General features: G+C 46.8%; 1 long non-coding RNA gene across 4 annotated transcripts in view; it reads right to left on the reverse strand.

The window, feature by feature from the left end:
* Positions 1–20,590, reverse strand: part of LOC144380190 (uncharacterized) — a 54,277-nt gene extending 33,687 nt beyond the window's left edge. For all 4 annotated transcript variants that reach the window (XR_013444057.1, XR_013444059.1, XR_013444060.1 and 1 more), the window contains exon 1: positions 20,448–20,590. This is a non-coding gene — a long non-coding RNA (uncharacterized LOC144380190). The remainder of the gene's footprint in view (positions 1–20,447) is intronic.
* Positions 20,591–20,600: the final 10 nt, after the last annotated feature.

Here is a 20,600-nt window from a genome sequence, read left to right on the forward strand (position 1 = left end):
CCCAGGCGCCCCAGAAATAATGTTTAACCAGATATCTGGGCACCCTGTGGCCCAGTCAAGCTGACGCACAAAATTAACTGAAATCCATACATTACTCAGATTGGAGAGTTTTTACCTGATGTCCTCTTTCTGTCCCAGGACCCCACGCAGGACGCCACGTTACACCGACTCCCCAGGTCTCCTGACCCTCTTCTTGCCTTGACAGCGTCTCGACCTCTTTGTCTTTGGTGACCTTGACAGTTTTGAGAAGGACTGTCCAGATCTACTGCAGGATGCCCTCTACTGGAATTGGATGTTTTTCTCATGATCAGGGTGGGGCTACGGATTTGGAAAGGAGACCACAAAGGTTAAGTACCATTTCATCAGACCACAGTGAAATCACTCTTCTCGGAATTCTGTAGACCGCTCCTCAACTGGGATTTGTCTGATGGTTTTCTTATGATTAGACTGGGGTTCTGTGTTTTGGGGGAGGAACACCACGGAAGTAAAACATTTTTGTCACATCGCTAGATATTTCTGTCTGCGGTTCTGTTTCTCCGACAGGAGACATGCCCGTCACAGATGCACAGCCCGCGTACGGGTGGTCGGTCTTCCCAGCGGAAGGAGCACTTCTGAAGAACAGGGGCCACGTTCGGCTCATCTGCAGACCTCCAGCGCGCAGCCTGGGCCCTTCGGGTGAGCACCCAGGGAATGTTTGAAAAGGGGAAGAACAGCGAGACTCTGAAACAGGTTCACAGAGCTCGTTGTCATCGCTCCGGTCCGAGCGGATCTGTGGAGCATCTACCACGTCAGACAAAGTTCTACTAGCCGGAGACGCAGCAGGGAGCAAGCCGGACAAAGACGCCCGGGTCTCATGTTCTGGTGGAGGGAGGGGGGCTACAAGCCGCAAGTTAGGGTTTCTCAACGTCTGCATGATTGACATTCGGGGCTGCATCCATCCCTTGCTGTGGGGACTTGGCCGCGTGCCCTGCGGGATGTGGAGCAGCGTCCCTGGCCTCTACCCACTAAAGCCATGAGCACACCGCTTTCCAGCTGTGACAACAAAATATCTCCAGACCTCGCCAAGTGTTCCCTGGGCAGCAAAGCCACCCTTCATTGAGAACCACTGCGGTAAAGAAACACGTGAGGTCATTTCAGCTTTCAGCATGCTCACCCTGCTTCTGGCATTGAAACACGGAGAGAGAACCAGACAGTCGAGCCCCGTCCTCCCCCACGCGCCCATTTTACGGTAAGAAATCACTTCTCAGAGAGCAGAAATGGCTCAGCAGCGGCTGCCCTGGGCCGTGCCCAGACATCTTTGCCTCTCGTGCAACTCTGGGATGTGTTTTCTCAGCACAAAGACGAAGCCACTTCCCCTGGGAGAGAAGTGCCTGCCAGATCCTCAGCCGCTTTGCTAATGAGTTCGACGAGTCAAAAGTCCTCACAATTCCCAGGCCAGGTTCCACCTGTCAGTTCCTAACGAGCTCAGAGCCCTGGTCTCCAGCGGCGACCAGAGGCGACACGGAGGCCAATTACCCCAGTCCCATCTGGCTCGTCCTGCTGCAGACCCAGGCCTGCCAAGCCAGGCGGGACCTCTCTCAGGCACTGAGCATGTTAGCAAAGTTCTCTTCCTTGGGGAACCACCAGGAGCTTCCACGTAATGAGGCTTTTCTTAGCCATAAAAGAACGTGTTGTTATGGGGCGCTAAATTGATTTGGGGCGGGTGGAATTCCCAACTTGCGTTAGCAGGTGAGCCCAGTCCCACTGGACGCCAGGATCTGCAGACAGAGGTTAGTCGAGGTCAGGGGAAATCAGCACCCTTGTGTCTGTGTGTTCTTCACCGAGTTACTTCATCTCTTGAGTATAGACACTAAATATTCAGCCCAAGTAGCAATGCTGAAGATGTGTACTCTCTAATTGCAACGATCTCCTGATAATAACACCCAGCCCCGTGGTTCTAATTGATGTTGACCTGCTGACAACTCCAGCCAGGACCTCCTCCAGACCCCCAACCACCTGTTTCCCTCTCCTGCTGTTTCTCTACCTGAATGTCTAACAGACCTCTCACATCGAACATAGTAAAATAGCACCATGACTTTGCGTCCCCAGATCTGCTCTTCCTACGAGTCTCCCCAGCCCAGTAAATGGCATCCACGATCCACCCAGATACTCAGGCTAAAAGCCTAAAACTCAGCCCCAACCCTGAACAGGATGGTTGTCATTATGGGGTCACATGGCCGGGCTCAAATCCTGACTCCCCTCCCACTTACTCGCTCTGTGGCTTTGGACATAATTTCTCTATGTCTCAGTTTCCTCATCTGTAAAATGGAAATACTTTAGGACTTGATTCATAGGGTTATTGTGAGGCCCAAGCAGTGTATGTGTGTAATTATATACATATATGATCATATATGTCATATATATAATACATGGCACAGACTAAGCATGTGTTTGCTATCATTATTGTTATGTATTATATTACTGTTATGTCGTATTACATTGTTATTTTATGTTACTACATTATTATATTATGTATCGTTTGGTATTACATCACTATTATTTCTCCCACAACCCATATGCAACTACTGGCAAGTTTTCAACTCTTCACATTTTGAACTTTCGATTTTCGAAATATATTCATCCATGCCCACCCATTGCCACCTCTGCTGTCACATTGCTAGTCTAAGCCATCATCGTCCTCGACCAGACCCCTGCCAGAGCACCTACACCCCCTAGTTCTGCCCTTGCTCCCTTAAAGTTTATTCTCTATACCACATAATTCAGACCATGTCACACCTTCATCCAAGCCCTCCCGGGGTCTCTTATCATGCTTGCTATCCAACCCATACAGATGGACCCCACGGTCTCCCCACTCCTGACCTCTCCTCATCTCCTGCCACCCCTCACCCTCCCCTCTGCTCCAGTCACATCAAGGCTTTCTTGCCAATGCTCCAGCATGCTGGTGCCTCCTGACCTCAAGACCTTGCACGTACTGTTCCCTCCCCTTGAATATTCCCTCCACAGTTCACTGCACGGCTCATTCTGCCACTTGATTCAGGTCTCCGCTCGGTTGTCACCTCCCTGTTAAGCTGACCCTGACCAGCCTGGCTAAATGAGTGCCCCACTGTCTTTCTCTGCCCCTCACCCTGCTTTGTTTTACTTCATACACCAACCACCACTGGAAACTTGAAAATATATTTGGTTACTTATTTACTGTTTGACTTCCAGCTAGAATATAATAACCATGATTTCAGAGATCTTGGATCTCTGGTTTACAGTGGTCCTTGAAGAAGTGTCTTAGAAGCATTGAAAAAATAGTCGTTGAATGGTCAATGGCATAACAATAAAAGAAAGAAATGATAAACTGTTATGTGTTGAATTGTGTCCCCCACCCCAAAATTCATATGTTGAAACCCTAACCCCCTATGACCTCAGAATGAGACCTTATTTGGAAATGGGGTCCTTGCACAGGTAATTAGTTAAGAGGAGGTCATCCTGGGTTAGGATTCCCCTAATCTGATATTAATGGTGACTTTATAAAAATGAGAAGACGATGTGGAGAGACACAAGGACAAGACGGTCATCTACAAGCCAAGGAGAGGGGTCTGGAACAGATCTTTCAGAGCCCTCAGGAGCAACCAACCTGCTGACACCTTGACCTCAGGCTTCCAGCCTCCAGAACTTTGAGACAACAAATGTTGTTTAAGCCACTGTCTGTGGTGCTTGTTACGGTAGTTCTAGAAAACAAAGGCACTAAGTAGGACCTTTTTATCAAATATCTAAACAAATATACAAGGAGTTCTTACACACTCACAAGAGACCAAAATGCCAATAAAGCAGAGACAAAGAAGATGAACTTAAAATTCACAAGAGAAATGCAAACGGCCAAGGAATATTAAATATGTTACCGGGTAGAACACACCAAAATAAGTGGGTAGTAAAAAGGAGGCAGCTAAATGCAACTGGGATCCCAAACTGGATCTTGGGAGAGAAGACGGAAATGAGCCAGAAAACTGGAGAAATGTAATAAAGTAACTAAAATTCACACTTTAGTTACTACTAACTGATTGACATTAATCTCTTTGTTTTGACAGACACACATAGTTGTGTAAGTTGTAATATTAGGGAAGGCTGTGAGGAGGTTGTATGGAAACCATGCTATTTTTGTAACAGTTCTGTAACTCTAAAACTATTAAAGTACAGGAAATTTAAAATATATATATTTTTAAAGGATTCAGTAATAGAGTATCATGGTGAAGAGTCTAGGACTCTAGAGTCAGACGACCTGGATTAATGTCATGGTCCTTGTCACTTACTAGCTATGTGGCCTTGGACAAGTTTCCCAGTCCCTATGAGCCATCATATTCTCATCTGTAAAATAAAGACTAATACTACTACTTGCCTTATGGGGTTGCTGGGAGGGTTGAGGGTTTGATACAGATGAATGCAGAATGCCATCTGAAAATCAGTAAGCAGTAGCTAAATGCTTGCCAGCATTATTTTTATTTTTGCTGATAGTAAAACATTGACAATGACTGTCAGTAAATGGGAACTCATTTGCACTGTTGGTGGGAAAGAAATGGGTGTTGTTTTTTGAATGGAAGAGTGATCATTTTCTCATTTTTTTCTTTTTAGATTTTTTTTATTATGTTAGTCACCATACATTACATCATTAGTTTTTGATATAGTGTTCCATGATTCGTTGTATATAACGCCCAGTGCTCCATGCAGTATGTGCCCTCCTTAATACCCATCACTGGGCTAACCAATACCCCCTCCCCCCTCCCCTCTAAAACCCTCAGTTTGTTTCCCAGAGTCCATAGTCCCTCATGGTTCATCTCCCTCTCTGATTCCCCCCCTTCAGTTTTCCCTTCCTTCTCCTAATGTCCTCCATGCTATTCCTTATGTTCCACAAATAAGTGAAACCATTTGATAATTGTCTTTCTCTGCCTGACTTATTTCACTTAGCATAATCTCCTCCAGTCCCATCCATGCTGATGTAAAAGTTGGGTATTCATCCTTTCTGAGGGCTGAGTAATATTCCATTGTATATATGGACCACATCTTCTTTATCCATTCATCTGTTGAAGGGCATCTCGGCTCTTTCCAGTTTGGCTATTGTGGACATTGCTGCTATGAACATTGGGGTGCATATGGCCCTTCTTTTCACTACATCTGTGTCTTTGGGGTAAATATCCAGGAGTGCAATTGCTGGGTCATAGGGTAGCTCTATTTTTAACATCTTGAGGAGCCTCCACACTGTTTTCCAAAGTGGCTGTACCAACTTGCATTCCCACCAACAGTGTAAGAGCGTTCCCCTTTCTCCACATCCTCGCCAACATTTGTTGTTTCTTGCCTTGTCAATTTTTGCCATTCTAACTGGTGTAAGGTGGTATCTCAATGTGGTTTTGATTTAAATTTCCCTGATGGGTTAATGATGATGAACATTTTTTCATGTGTCTGTTAGCCATTTGTATGTCTTCTTTGGAGAAGTGTCTGTTCATGTCTTCTGCCCATTTTTTGACTTGATTATTTGTTTTTTGGGTGTTGAGTTTGAGAAGTTCTTTATAGATCTTGGATACCAGCCCTTTATCTGTAGTGTCATTTGGAAATATCTTCTCCCATTCTGTGGGTTGCTTGTTTGTTTTGTTGAATGTTTCCTTTGGTGTGCAGAAGCTTTTTATCTTCATTAAGTCCCAAAAGTTATTTACTTGAGAGAGAGCACGAGTTGGTGGGAGAGAGGGGCAGAGGGAGAGGGAGAGGGAGAAGCCGACTCCCTGCTAAGCAGGGAACCTGATGCGGGGCTTGATCCCAGGACCCTGAGATCATGAACTGAGCTGAGGGCAGAGGCTTAACCAACTGAGCCACCCATGAGTGATCATTTTAATTAATATTTTCACAGCTTCATTGATACATAATTTACATCATGAACTTCATCCACTTAAATTGTAGAGTTAAATGGTTTTTTGTATCTTCACAGAGTTGTACAACCATCAATGCAATCTAAGTGTTTAAGTGTACAATTTGGGGGGGGGAGTTAGTATTTTCACAAAAATGTGCAAGCATCACAGCACACTCACATATATGTGTACACATGCACATTCTAAGGATGATGGACATTTGAATTGTTTCCATTGTGTTTCCAGCTGTTGCAACCAAGGTAGCTAAGAACATTATCTAAACTGTGTTCAGGAACAGACACACGCATTTCCCCATGTACATCCCCTCGAGCGCACTTTGTACCTCATAGAAGATATGCATCTTCAGGTCACCACAGCTTGGAAGCCTTAACTTGTGTTATTCCCTCCCAGCTTAAATGTCTTTGAATGTAGCTTGTTTGTTTTCCAGGCCCTTTCAGACATTTTTATTTCTGTTTTATATGTTTGCTCACACCTGGATACATACTTACCTCTTTCTTTACTTTCCATTTCTTGCCCCAGTTCAGACTTTCCATCCTAAATCTCCTTCCTTCTGTGTGAAGTATGCCCTCTAGAGTTTTCTTCAGTCTACTGGTGGCAGATTCTCAATCTTTTCATATAAAAATACTTTTATTTTGCCCTCATTCTTGAGCAATGCTTTTTCAGGTATATGTTAGGTAGACACAGTCTTTCAACACATTAAAGAAATCATTCACTGACCTTGACTTCCATTTTTTCTGGTGTCAGTCAGTCTAACAGCTGTTCCTTTGAAGGTGACCTTTTTTCCTCTGGCTGATTTTAAAATGACCTCTTTAACTTTGGTTTTTCTGAATTCTGTGATGTTTCTGGGTGTTGATTTCTTTTTATTTATCATGCTTGGGATCTGCTGAACTTCTTGGATGTGTATATTGATATCTTTCATCAGTTCTGGGAAATTCTCAGCCATTTTTCCTTCAAATATTGCCCTAACCCCTGCACTACGGGGGGTTTCTCTCTAAGCCCGGTCAAGTTCACTATAAAATTAACCATCATGACCCCATTCGGTCTCTTTTCTCTTGGGACTTTAATCGATCACATATTGGACCTTCTCACTAAAAACTTCACACCTCTCAGTCTCTCTTTTGGATTTTTTTCATCTTTTTTGTCTCTCGTGCTGAATTATGGATAATTTCTGCTAATATCCCTTCTAGTTCATAATTCTTCTTCTGGCTATGTCCCACCTGCTGTTAAATAAATCTATTTTGTTTGTATTTCCAGTTTTGTGATTTTTGTGTTTCTAGACATTCTCTCTGATTCTTTTTCAAATCCCCTGTCACTTTTCATAGGTTCCTGTTTCCTACAGGTATTTCCAAACTTACATATCTTCAAATATGGCAAATGTATTTGTATAATCTGTAACTGATGGTCCCAGTGTCTGGCGTTTCCCCAGGTCTGCTTCTGCTGTGTGTTGTTTCTTCTGCTTCTTGTGCGTTTTGTCTTGTTTCCTTAGGTGCCTAGTTATCTTTTAACTTTTATCAGTCATTGCCCTTAAAAAAATAATTTGGCAGTTTTCCTCAAGGCACAAGATAAGCATGTCTTCCACCAGAAGTTTTGCTTTGCTCTAGCAGATGCTATAGTAGGCAAAATTCTAAGATGACTCTGAATGACTCACACCTGTGTATAATCCCCTCCCCTGTAGCTTTGTAGGTGAGAGCAGTGAATATGAGGAAATACCATTCCTGTAATTATGTTATGTCATGTGGCAAAGAGGATTATGCAGATGTAATTAAGATCTCTAATCAGTTGACTTTGAGTTAATCAAAAGGGAGATTACACTGGGTGGGCCCGGATTAATCAGGTGAAATCCTTAAACAAGATGGATTCTCCTGATGGCTGCAAAGAACTAAGAAACAAAAGAACGTGTTGCTTATATAGACCGGTGACTTCTGAAGGCCTCAGTCCTACAAATGCAAAGAACCAGATTCTGCATGCAAGCTGAAAGAGCATGGAACCTCAAATGCAGATCTGACTCATCTTCCTGATATGATTTACATGCATGATGTTGCAAAGTGCTGCTGAGCTTAGAAACCTCAGAACTGTAGCTACAATTGGAGGCTCCAGAAAACAAGGGAAGAAGCAGCTACATGTGGTGCTCAATGGTGTGCAGAAACTAGGTTTTGAGGTATTTACAGATTTTTAACGTTGCTGATATTTTGGAAGTATGTATGATAGCTTTTAAAACAAATAAATAAATAACTAAAATCTTTTAAAACAATGAGATGATTTCTAGCCATTGGATAGGCATAAGTTTGAAAGACTGATGCATCCACCACTGGTCAGAAAGACAAAGAGTTGATAGTCTTATACATAGTTGGTATTCATTGATAAAGCTTGCTTATGGTGACTGCATAATTAACCAGAAACAGAATTCTACAAGCCCTTCAATTTAGCAATCCCACTTTAGGGGAAACTAGTCTGTTCAATATGTGAACAGAGTACTTGCCTTATGGCTAGATACAAGATCAAAACACAAAGTTCAATAACTTACATGAATATCAGCAATAATCAATCAGAAAATGTCATGGAAAAGTAGATCCTATTCACAAGAACCGACAAAGCTCAAAGTTAATGAGAGAGAGAAAAAAGAAGTAAGCAAAGCTTACATGAAGAAAATTATTGGGGCGCCTGGGTGGCTCAGTTGGTTAAGCCGCTGCCTTCGGCTCAGGTCATGATCCCAGCATCCTGGGATCGAGCCCCACGTCCGGCTCCCTGCTCAGGGGAGAGCCTGTTTCTCCCTCTGTCTCTGCCTGCCGCTCTGCCTACTTGTGCTCTCTCTCTGTCTCTCTGTCAAATAAGTAAATAAAATCTTTAAAAAAAAGAAAAAAAAGCAGTCTGTAGAAACTGTTTCTTTAAAAAAAAAAAGAAAGAAAATTATTTAAAAAAAAAAACTTTTCTGAAAGACATAAAATAAGATGTCTGAGAAAGGTACAAGGATGCTCACTACAGGGATGCCTGCGTGGCTCAGTCGGTTAAGTGTCCGCTTCGGCTCAGGTCATGATCCGAGGGTCCTGGGATCAAGTCCCGGATCAGGCTCCCTACTCAGCAGGGAGCCTGCTTCTCCCTCTGCTTGCTGCTCCCCCTGCTTGGGCTCGCTCTCGCTGTCTCTGACAACTAAATAAATAAAATCTAAAAAAAAAAAAAAAAAAAAGGATGCTCACTGCAGGATTATTTGTCTTGGCAAAAGAATGTTGAAAACCTAAAAGGCCACCAACATGGGGATGGCTACACGAATGTTTTTATCCATAGTGTGAGGTACTGTGCAGTAGTCAAAAAGACCAATGTAATTCTATGTATAATCCCTATTTATTCAACAGCTGTATCTCCAAGACATGGTAAACAACAACAACAACAAAAACACATTGCAGGAGAGTGTTCTCAATGGTAAATCATATTAACTACGTCCAATAATGTTGACTGTTACGGCTGCTGATATTACCACTCTAGAAAGGTTGTAAGCAGGTGGCATGGCCGGCACCCTGCCTGTCAAAGAGTCATGTTCTCAGAGTTTGGGGCCGCTGTGGGACAGAAAGTCCCCAGAGGTGACTTTGGACAGATCCCCAAGTTGATGAGAGAAGGAGACGGCCAAACGGAGACTGCGTGGCTCCGAGCCGACCACAGCGCAGTCAGCAACGTCTGCCCTAATGCCTTCCCTTCCTGCAGCTTCTCAGCGGGGACCCATCCCAGAGGCAGGAATCCCAGCTTGGATCTTCGTCACCTCATCCCCTTGGAGGAACTGGCCTCTCACAAGCCCCGTTCAGCACCTTGAGGAAGTCTGGCTTCACTGCCGCTCGGGGTGGGGGGATGGTCAGTACGCTCAGCCAGGTAAGTCGGGCTGCCCTAAATTTCCGAGTGGTGCCCATCTCATGCCTGGGATGACTGGAGGCAGCAGAGCCGTGATTAAAGCCCGTGGTTACGAGGCTCGTCAGCCAGGTTGGAGCCGTAGCTCTACCACTTAGTAACTCTGAGACCTTGGGCAAAGCGCTTAACGTCTCTGTGCCTCAGTTTTTCTTTCTTTCTTTTTTTTTTTTTTAAGATTTTATTTATTTTAGAGAGAGGGAGACTGAAAGAGAGAGAGCACGAGCGGGGAAGAGGGAGAGGGACAAGCAGACTCCCGGCTAAGCAGGGAGCCCGACGCGGGGCTCAATCCCCCGACCCCGGGATCACGACTTGAGCTGAAGGCAGATGCATAACTGACTGAGCCACCCAGACACCCCTGTGCCTCAGCTTTTCTATCTGTGAATAGGGATGATAAAATAGTGCCTTCCTTCTAGGGTGGTGGGCAGGATTAAGTGGTTTGAATGGAAAGCACTCAGTTCTGTGTCTGGCTCTCAGGAAGGGATATTTAAATGCCGGTTATCCTGCTGATGTAGTATAAGGGACTCAAGACTCAGTCAGAGAGGCCACCTCAGTGCTATTGGCATTTTGGGGCCAGATCATTCTTGCTGTGCGGGGAGGGGGGAGCTGTCCTGTGCAGTGTAGGATGCTCAGCAGCATCCCTGGTCTCTACCCACTAGATGCCACTAGCATCTTCCCCAGTCGTGACAACCAAAAATGTCTCCGGACTTTGCCACATGTGCCCTGGGGGGACACAATCATCCCCAGTTGAGAACCACTGCTCTGAGTGAGCTCCCTGTGAGTGGAGGCATGTAAGCCAAGGCTGTGAGCTGGCAAGGTGGGAACGCTAGGGAACACTCAGGCTCTGGCGAAGAGGCAGTTCCTAAAATATCACGCTACTCCCAGAATCAATGCTTCTGTGTCTCTCGTCAGCCAGGCTCGTTTCTCCCATCGGCTGATGGCTCAAATCCAGGCGCTCTGCTCCTCTCCACCGCTTCAGATTAGGATGTCGGTGGGATTCTAATTTACATCCATGATGAGGTAATACCACACAGTTCTGAGAAACACAGACTCTTCCATTTGGAGACTCTTCCTAAAGACTCACAGTTTTATGCACCAGGCGGTGTTCTAAGAGCTCCACATGTACTCTGCACATACTAACAATCCCATGGAGTGGGGAAGGGATGGCCGTCGTTATTCCTAGGTGTTACGGATAAAGGAACCAAAGCACAGAGAGGTTAAGTCATTTACCTAAGGTCACACAGCTGGTAAGTGGCCGAACCGGGCATTCTCTCTTGAGTCTGTTCTGTAAACCATGACAACCTGCCTCTTGGTTGTGAGTACCAATTCTGGCGACTTTCAAACTAATTTTTTCATGGCAGAAACCTGTCATCAAATGAAAAGTGTGCTGCTAATCCATAACAATATAACAGGTAAACATGTAACTGGCTCCGGCTGGAGGAAAGGGTCGGGTCCCAACAGAAAAGCTCCCCGTGCCTTGGTGACCCCCGAGGGCTCTGTGGAACCATTGGAAATGCCTTCGCAAGTCCCTCCGTTTTCAGGAGAGAAAAGCTGAAACAAGAGTAATAACGAACGACGCCAAGGGCTGCAGGTTATCATTCATATGTTGCGTACCAGGCCCCGTGGCCCACACCCCGTCGCGTAACCTCGCTTCCTCTCCAAGTGACGGCATGCAGATACGCCACATTTTTGTTCCTAGCGAATTTTGAAAAAATATATGAGATGATAACGGCATGCCTAGAGACGGCAAGACGAGTTGTCACGGTGTAAGGAATGTGAATGGAAGAAGCAGTCCCCAGCCGGCCAGTGTGTTCTACGCGAAGCCCGGCTTCCCTGTGGTGGCAGACACTGCTGCCGTGGTTCTTTTCATTCATCAGCCCTTTTTGGAACTTCGGTGCACATTGTAGCCCCTCCCTGAGCAGAATATCTGAAAAGCTGGGAGCCTGACATGCTCTCTCCAGACACACTGAAATCAATCAGATCGCAGCGAGACGCTCCGTAGTGTCCATCCACTGCGTCCTGCCGAGGGGAACAAGCACGATGTTCGTTCCCTGGAGAATCTCGTGGAGGAGACGAGAAGGAGACATGGCACTGGCTGTGTAACTGTACTGCTTTTCTCTCCTGCTTGGATGTGGGAGTCTCCACTTCTCCGTGACGGAGGGCGACTCTCAGAACAGGAAAAAGAGGGCAGAGGACGGAGGGAGGGGATGTAAGTTCCCGGCGCTGCCGTGGCAGCTCACTGCAGACGCGGTCTCCTGGGACAACACGCACGCACGGTCTTGCAGTACGGGGAGCCGGAAGTCTGACATGGGTCTCATGGGGCCAAGATCAAGGAGTTGGTGGGGCTGCCTTCCCTTCCGGAGGCTCCTGGGGAGAATCCAAGTCCTTGCCTGTCCCAACTGCCGGGGCGCCCGCCTCCGTTGGCAGGTGACCCACATCACACCAGTCTGTGCTCCTGTCCTCTCTGACTCTCTCTCCCATCCTGTGAAGGAGCCCTGTGGCGACAGTGGTTTCCGCCTGCTCATTAGTCTGCTGGGGCCGCCACAGCCAAGTGCCACAGGCTGGGTGTCTTCGAACAACAGAAATGTGTTCTCTCGTAGTTCTGGAGGCCAGAAGTCTGAGGTCAGGTTGTCCCCAGGACCACACTCCTCCTGACCCCTGCAGGGGCTCCCTCCCCCCGCCTCTGCCTAGCTTAGCATCTGGTAGTTTGCCAGCCATCTTTGGCATTCCTTGGCTGTAGATGCATCGTCTCAATATCTGTCTTTGTCATCACATGGCGTTCCCGTGTGTCTCTGTCTTCCTATGACCATCTTCCTATAAGGACCTCATCCTAATTAATTACATCTGCAGTGACCTATTTCCAGATGAGGTTCCATTCTGAGGTACTGGGGGTTAGGACTGCAACGTGTTTTTTGCTGGGAGTGGGGGGGGTGCACAATTCATCCATAACACCTGGATAATCCAGGATAATCTCCACATCTGAAAAGCCTCAACTTAATCACATGTGCAAAGTTCCTTTTGCCATGGAAGGTCACATAGCCCCAGGGTTCGAGGACGGGGACACAGACCACTTTGGGGGGCAGGCATTATTCTGCCTATAAGAGGCAGATAACAAGTGAGGTGATTTATGTCCCCAAGGAGACCACCGAGACTCAGCTGGGAGTGCCAGGCCCACACCCAGCTATCCAGGGCCGCTGTTCCATAGCACTGGAAGTGACAATGGCGGGGGTGCTGATGGAGTGTGAGAAAAGTAATACTTTCCATGAAGAAGTTTAAAAATATTTTTTCATGTCTATTTTATTACACAATCCCAGCAGCTCAGGGACCATAATGGAAAGGAAAATAAGGAACACACACTTACAAAGAAACTGATAATAGTAACAGCCACCCTTTAGTGACGGCTCGCCACTTGCCAGGTCTTGCTTTAAGTATGTTTCTTGCAGTACCTCACATGACCCTCACAGCACACACCATCCCATTCTACAGAGGAGGAAACTGAGGCTCCGGGAGATTAAGGTATTTGTCCAAGGTCACATAGAATCCTAAGCACTACTTCCCTACTCTACACCACCTCCAATGCTGGATGCCGGGAAACAAAGACACGAGTAAGAAGTGGGCCCTGCACTCAGGTGGGGGGTGCTCAAAGTCTCGTGGGGGAGACAGATCATTAGAAGGCCTTGGGTTAGGGCGCCTGGGTGGCTCAGTTGGTTAAGTGACTGCCTTCGGCTCAGGTCATGATCCCAGAGTCCTGGGATCGAGTCCCACATCGGGCTCCCGGCTCGGCGGGGAGCCTGCTTCTCCCTCTGACCCTATCCCCTCTCATGCTGTCTCTCTCTCTCTCTCTCTCTCAAATAAATAAATAAAATCTCTAAAAAAAAAATTAAAAAAAAAAAAAAAAAGAAGGCCTTGGGTTGGGTATCATAATTAAGATGCTATGGAGTTGTGAAGCAAATACGCATGACAAGACCAAAAGTCTTAAACTGGAGGTCCCATTTGATGTGCGCAGTGTTTTAAATTTGAACTTCCTGCCAACATACAGAAGTCAGGACATTTCACATTTTTTAAAAGATTTGATTTATTTATTTGAGAGAGACAGAGAGAGAGAGAGCACGCGAGCATGAGCGGTCGGGGGCGGGGGAGGGAGAAGCAAACTCTGCGCTGAGCAGAGAGCCCAACATGGGGCTGGATCCCACGACCCTGAGATCACCCGACCTGAGCCCAAATCAAGAGTCAGAAGCTCAACCGACTGAGCCAGCCAGGCACCCCAGGAAATTTGACATGTAAAAAACAACCTGGAATTTGGGCTTTTCTTGACAAATATCAGAGGCTCTGGCAGCGCTTGGACCCCCAGCAACAGCTGGTGGGAGCTTAGAGCAGTTGTCTCACTTGAACAGAACATTCCGTACACCCCCACCATGACACTGCGCCAGGTTCACGGATATATGTATCTGCCAGGCCTCCATGAGTATTTGGAATCTGAGACCTCTAGGGAAGACAGTGCATGTGTGTTTAATCCAGACGCAGCTCACCCCCCTTCTTTTCCTCCTAGGTCTTTGCTATTGTCTCGTTATTCCCCTCCCGCGCTGCTCCTTGAGCGTCCTCGGCAGTTCATGACCGATCTCACTGCAGTCTCTGTCTTCCTCCTCCGGGGCTGCTCAGCGCTGCCACCTTCCTTCTCATTTACCTGGCTGAGATTCTGGGAAACATTGCTATCACGGCCGCCGTGACACACGCCCCTGTACTTCTTCCTCAAGCACCTCTCCTTGGTGGATATCTGCTCCGTGTCCACCACCCTGCCCCGGGCCCTGGTGGCCACCACGCTGGGCTCCGGGGAGATTTCCCTCCGTGCGTGTGCATCCCAGCTCTTTGCCTTTGTCTGCCTTGGGTCCACAGAGTGTTTTCTCATCACCTCCATGGCTTTCGATCATTGCCTGGCCATCTACAGGCCCCTGGTGTACAGAGCAGCCATGAGCCCCGAGACCTGCGTCTCCCTGGTGTCCGGTGGTCTGGGGCAGCGGGCTCATTTTCTCGGCCTTCCACACAGCCAACACCTTCTCCCTGCCCTTTTGTGGCCGCAACGTGATTGACCACTTCTCCTGTGAATCCCCCCACTCATGCGTCTAGCCTGTGCCAACACAGATGCCCATGAGGCTGCAGGATTTGCAGTCAGCGGCCGTGTCATCATGAGCTGCTTTGGCCTCACTGTCTCGTCCTGTGTCCGCATCTTGGCCGCTGTGTTTCAGATCCACTCCACCGCCGGCCGCTGGAAGGCCTTCTCCATGTGCTCTTCCCACCTGGCCACCGTGCTCCTGTTTTATGGCACTGGGAGCCTACATGCAGCCCAGCACCAGCTACTCCCTGATGCAAGGGCGCATGGCTGCTGTCCTCCACTCCGTCCTCACGCCCACCCTGAATCCACTTTCTACAGCCTGAGGAATAAGGACATGAAGGGAGCCCTGCAGAAGCTTTATCCTCAGGGGCCATTTTAGGACTTGGCATCTGGACATGGGAGGGACCCAGAAATCCATCCTCACAGGATTTTCCCTGTGGTCATGGTAGAGGTGTTACTGCCTCCAGAGACCACCAGGAACACACCTGTAGCCAAGTATTTGGCAACAAAATTGGATGACAGTGAGCCATGCAGGAGGCCCTAGTAGATGTCCAGGTAAGACGGAGATATGTCTGATGGGGTTAATTTAAGTAAAAGGTACTATATGTACACGAGGGAAGATGGAGCAAGAGGGAGTGAATAATTTAAATAGTGGGGATCATTCCATCCAAGAGCCCTTTTAGTGACTACGTCCTGGAGTGTGGGTCCAACTGGAGACCTTCCTTTCAGTTTCCATGGGCCTTCCACAGGTGGGCGCACCTTGGCCTACTCAACGTGCTTCTCACGGTTAGTGGTAGACGTTGTTCATCTAATATCCGTCCTGAATGCAAGCCAATGACTTCGTCAGAAGAAGAAGCAACTATTCCAGAAGAAAAATAGGTCATCTCGGACTTGCCCATATATACTGTGTAGTCTTCATGTGACTCCTTCCTAAGGGAATGTCAAAGGCATTTTTGTCTTTCTACCATGTTTGATTTTTTGTTCAGTTGCTTTCACAGGGAACAATGAACCGTAGCTTAAATAATACAGAAGGCTTAGTTCTCTTTCATGTAAACATCTGTGCTTGAGGGTGATCCTGGTGTTCCTGTGCCACAAGTCATCCTGAGACCAGGTTCCTCCTACCTCATTGCTCTACCATTCCCTAAGTTCTCCTTATCCGCAGGGTGGGAAATGGCTCACCAGCACCTCATTCACAATCCAGCTTCAGGAAGGGACATAGAGGAAATAGAGGGCAAGAAAATGTTTTTAAGATGTTCAAAATCATTAACCATCAGGGAAATTCAAATCAAAACCACATGGAGATACCACCTTACACCAGTTAGAATGGCAAAAATTGACAAGGCAAGAAACAACAAATGTTGGCGAGGATGTGAAGAAAGGGGAACCCTCTTACACTGTTGGTGGGAATGCAAGCTGGTACAGCCACTCTGGAAAACAGTGTGGAGGTTCCTCAAAAAGTTAAAAATAGAGCTATCCTATGACCAAGCAATTGCACTACTGGGTATTTATCCCAAAGACACAGATGTACTGAAAAGAAGGGCCATACACACCCCAATGTTCATAGCAGCAATGTCCGCAATAGCCAAACTGTGGAAGGAGCCGAGATGCCCTTCAACAGATGAATGGATAAAGGAGATGTGGTCCATATATACAATGGAATATTACTCAGCCCTCAGAAAGGATGAATACCCACCATTTGCATCGACATAATGGAACTGGAGGGGATTATGCTAAGTGAAATAGGTCAAGCAGAGAAAGACAACTGTCATATGGTTTCACTTATTTGTGGAACATAAGGAGTAGCATGGAGGACATTAGGAGAAGGAAGGGAAAAATGAAGTGGGGGAAGTCAGAGAGGGAGACGAACCATGACGAACTATGGACTCTGGGAATCAAATTGAGGGTTTTAGAGGGGACGGGGGTGGGGGGATGGGTGAGCCCGGTGATGGGTATTAAGGAGGGCACATATTGCATGGAGCACTGGGTGTTATGCACAAACAATGAATCATAGAACACTACATCAGAAACTAATGATGTACTGTATGGTGACTAACATAACATAATAAAAAAAATTATAAAAAAAATAAGATGTAAAGTGGAAGTTGTACATATCACTTCTGCTAATACCCCATTGGCTTATGCTTAGTCACATGGCCATGCTGACCTATAAAGGAGGCTGGGAATTGTCTCTAGCTGGGTTGCCATGCACTCACATAAAACTCTAGAAAGAAGCGAAGAACAGTTCCTGTTTGTTTTTTTTAATTTTTTAAATTTATTTTTTAGAACAGTTCCTAATTTCTAATCCTTCCTCCACATCCACTCTTTTGATGCGTGACCATCTATCTTTTTATTCCATCCTATCATCATGCTTCCAATTCTTCTTTTGTTCCCAGGCCATCTTTACTAGTCACTTTTATACACAATATCTCTAACATTCGAAACACCTCTGTGATGTGGTTGTAATTCTCTTCATTTTGCAGATAAGGAATATAAAATTCAGATAGATTAGGCAATTTACCCAAAGTTAAGAGGGTGGGGAAAGGATCAATATTTTTACTCCAGAAGCACTCAGGGTTCTATTTTTGAATGATAGAAATTAGGCTGTATTTCTCTATGACTTTAAAAACCTTGGGACACCTGGGTGGCTCAGTCATTAAGCGTCTGCCTTCGGCTCAGGTCATGATCCCAGGGTTCTGGGATCGAGCCCCGCATCGGGCTCTCTGCTCGGCGGGAAGCCTGCTTCTCCCTCTCTCACTCCCCCTGCTTGTGTTCCTGCTCTCGCTATCTTTCTCTCTTTCAAATAAATAAAATCTTTAGAAAAAAAAAAAAGATTCTCTCTCCTCCCTCTGCCCCCACCCCTCTAAAAATAAATAAATAAATCTTAAAAAAAAAAAAAACCCTGGGGCGCCTGGGTGGCTCAGTTGGTTAAGTGACTGCCTTCGGCTCAGGTCATGATCCCAGGGTCCTGGGATCGAGCCCCGCATCAGGCTTCCTGCTCGGCCGGAAGCCTCCTTCTCCCTCTCCCACTCCCCCTACTTGTGTTCCCCCTCACGCTGTCTCTCTCTCTCTCTCTCTCTCTGTCAATTAAATAAATAAATAAAATCTTTAAAAAAAAAAAAAAAAACCCTTACTTTGTTAAGACATTTTGTGGGGAGGTTTTAGGAGATGGTGGCTGTGCTACCAACATATCCTTGAGGATTGAAGAGTCCTCTTTTACTTGAGAATACCAAGCTCTTGATCAAATGCATAACCCTTGGGAGAGACATAAATTGTCCAAAAAGAGAAAAGGAGCATGTGATGAGCCAGTTAGATTAGACAAATCTTTAGAGATCACCTGGGTGTGGCAGACACACCCTAAAGTGATCACTAATGAATCACATCCTTGTATAATCCACTTCCCCGAGTGTGGAAGAAACTTGTGATGTATAATTAGCCAAAAGAATATAGCAAAGGTGATGGGATTCACTCCCATAATTACCCGAGATCTACTCAGCCAGATAGAAAACATCCAGGCACTGGTGTATCCCTGGATCCCTGGGTAGCCGGCTCCCTCTAATCCTGTAGGTCTCAGCTCCAACGTCATCTCCTCAGAAGGATCCTTCACAACCCTCCTATCCAAAGCAGGTCACCTCCTGGTCACTCTCAATGCCCTCATTTTGTTTTATTATCTACTTGCATTTATCACCGTCTGTAATTACCAAGATCACTCAGTTTGTTTGTTCTGTCTCAAATCCCCATCCCCCTCCTTCCAAATATAACCTCCATGAGAGCGGAGCTGTTTTCTTCAATGCTGTATCCCCTGCGTGTCACATACCGTTTGGCACACACTAGGTGTTCGATATGTATTTCTCTGAAACGTGACGCAGAACAACAAAAAACCAAAGTCAGAGCTGCCGTGGTGTTAGTTGGAGTCGGAGGGCTGGGACCTCTGAGCACTTAATGGTTTCTCATCCCCTTCTCCACACTTCCTTGTGCCACAGCTGCATGGCCAATTTGGGCTCCACAAACCCAGTTCAGACAACCCTTCCCTAATCAGATTAATAAGTGCACTTGAATTCAAACCACCACTGACTGGAAGATAGTCTCTTATTTTACATTCCACTAAGAAAGAAAAAGACAATGCCAATCAAACTATGACACCTTGTCAATAAAACACATCTTACTTCCCACGTTAAAGCTGCTGCTCAGCCTTCAGATCACAGCTCAAATACCACTTCCTGATCACTTCCTGATCACTTCCTGATCACCCCTGCTGGCCAGCCTAGGTCATTTTCCTTCTATACTCTCAGAACTCCCATTTCTTCAAAATAAGCATTGCAGTTTCAATGAATTGTTTAGTTATTTGTTTACAGATCTATCCCCCACACACTAGAATGAAAGCTGAATGAAGGTAGAGATTACATGTGTTTGTTTCCTATTACCCAACGGTGTGCTGGAAAGCCAGCTCTCTGGAAAAAAAAAAAATATATATATATATATATATTGTAGCATTTGCCAGCTCCCCTCGTGTAAATAATCTCACCACAGCTGAGATCAAACCAGGAGTCCACAACCTAACCACCGATTTGCGACATTTCTGAACATTTAAAGTGAACCCTGTGAGATGTGCGAGCCCGCTCGAGCACACAGTGGACCCAGGACCGCACATCACAAATCCATGCTGGGCGTGCAGCCTGCTTAAGATTCTCTCCTTCTCCCTCTGCCCCCACCTCTCTAAAAATAGATAAATAAATCTTAAAAACAAACAAACAAAAGACCTTACTTTGTTAAGACATTTTGTGGGGAGGTTTTAGGAGACGGTTGCTGTGCTTAATAGAAACTCAATAATTGGTTAGTGAATGAAGACACTGATGTGAAACCACTTCGCGTGAATGTGTAGCAAGCACTTCAGACTCCACACGTCTGCGCGCAGCTCCCTACTCCTCCTCCACACCTGCACCCTCCCCCGTTTCCACCCACTTGGTGGCACTGGGGGCGGAAACCCAGCAGGCATACTGACGTCTCTCTTACCGCACCTCCTCCCATTACACTCCACACCCAATGTGTCCCTCACTGCACGTCTACACCCACGCAGTTCACAGCACGCCCGTGGCCACCACCCTCGCCAGCACACCAGCATCTCTGTCTGCACTACTGCGACGGTCTCCTTTCCGATCTCCCGGCCTCCACTCACCTTCCCAAACTCACCCTCCACCCGGAAGCCGAGGGTCCCTGTGGAAGTATAAATCAGGACGCGCCATCCCCCTGCTGCGGCCCTTCGGCGCCCTCTCACTGCCTCGGGCGGGCTCTCCAGCCTCCTCCCCGGCACCCTCGCCTGCATCTTTCATCCCGAGCTATGCTGGCGTTACCGCAGTTCTTCAAACACATCAATCTTCTCCCTGCCTCAGGGCCTTTGCACTCGCTCCTTCCCCAAACTGGAGCGTCGCTGCCGCTGCACCGGCTTGAGACGCGCTTCAAATGTCACGTCTTTGAAGATGAAGAGACCTTTCCAAGCCGCCTCTTTCAGCAGCATCGTCCTCTCCCCTTATCGCCTTCCGGTCCCTTACCATTTGTGGAGTATTACTTCTCACTTCCGAGCCGGGGAGTTCCAGCTTTGCAGGGCTAGTTCCTACTTCTCAGACAAGGGGAGCTGGTCCGAGGGAGGACGAAGCCCCGGCGCCACAGGGACGTAACGCCCGCGCGCCGCTCTCTGGACCACA

This window comes from Halichoerus grypus, chromosome 15 (genome assembly GCF_964656455.1).
Source record: "Halichoerus grypus chromosome 15, mHalGry1.hap1.1, whole genome shotgun sequence".
Taxonomy (NCBI): domain Eukaryota; kingdom Metazoa; phylum Chordata; class Mammalia; order Carnivora; family Phocidae; genus Halichoerus; species Halichoerus grypus.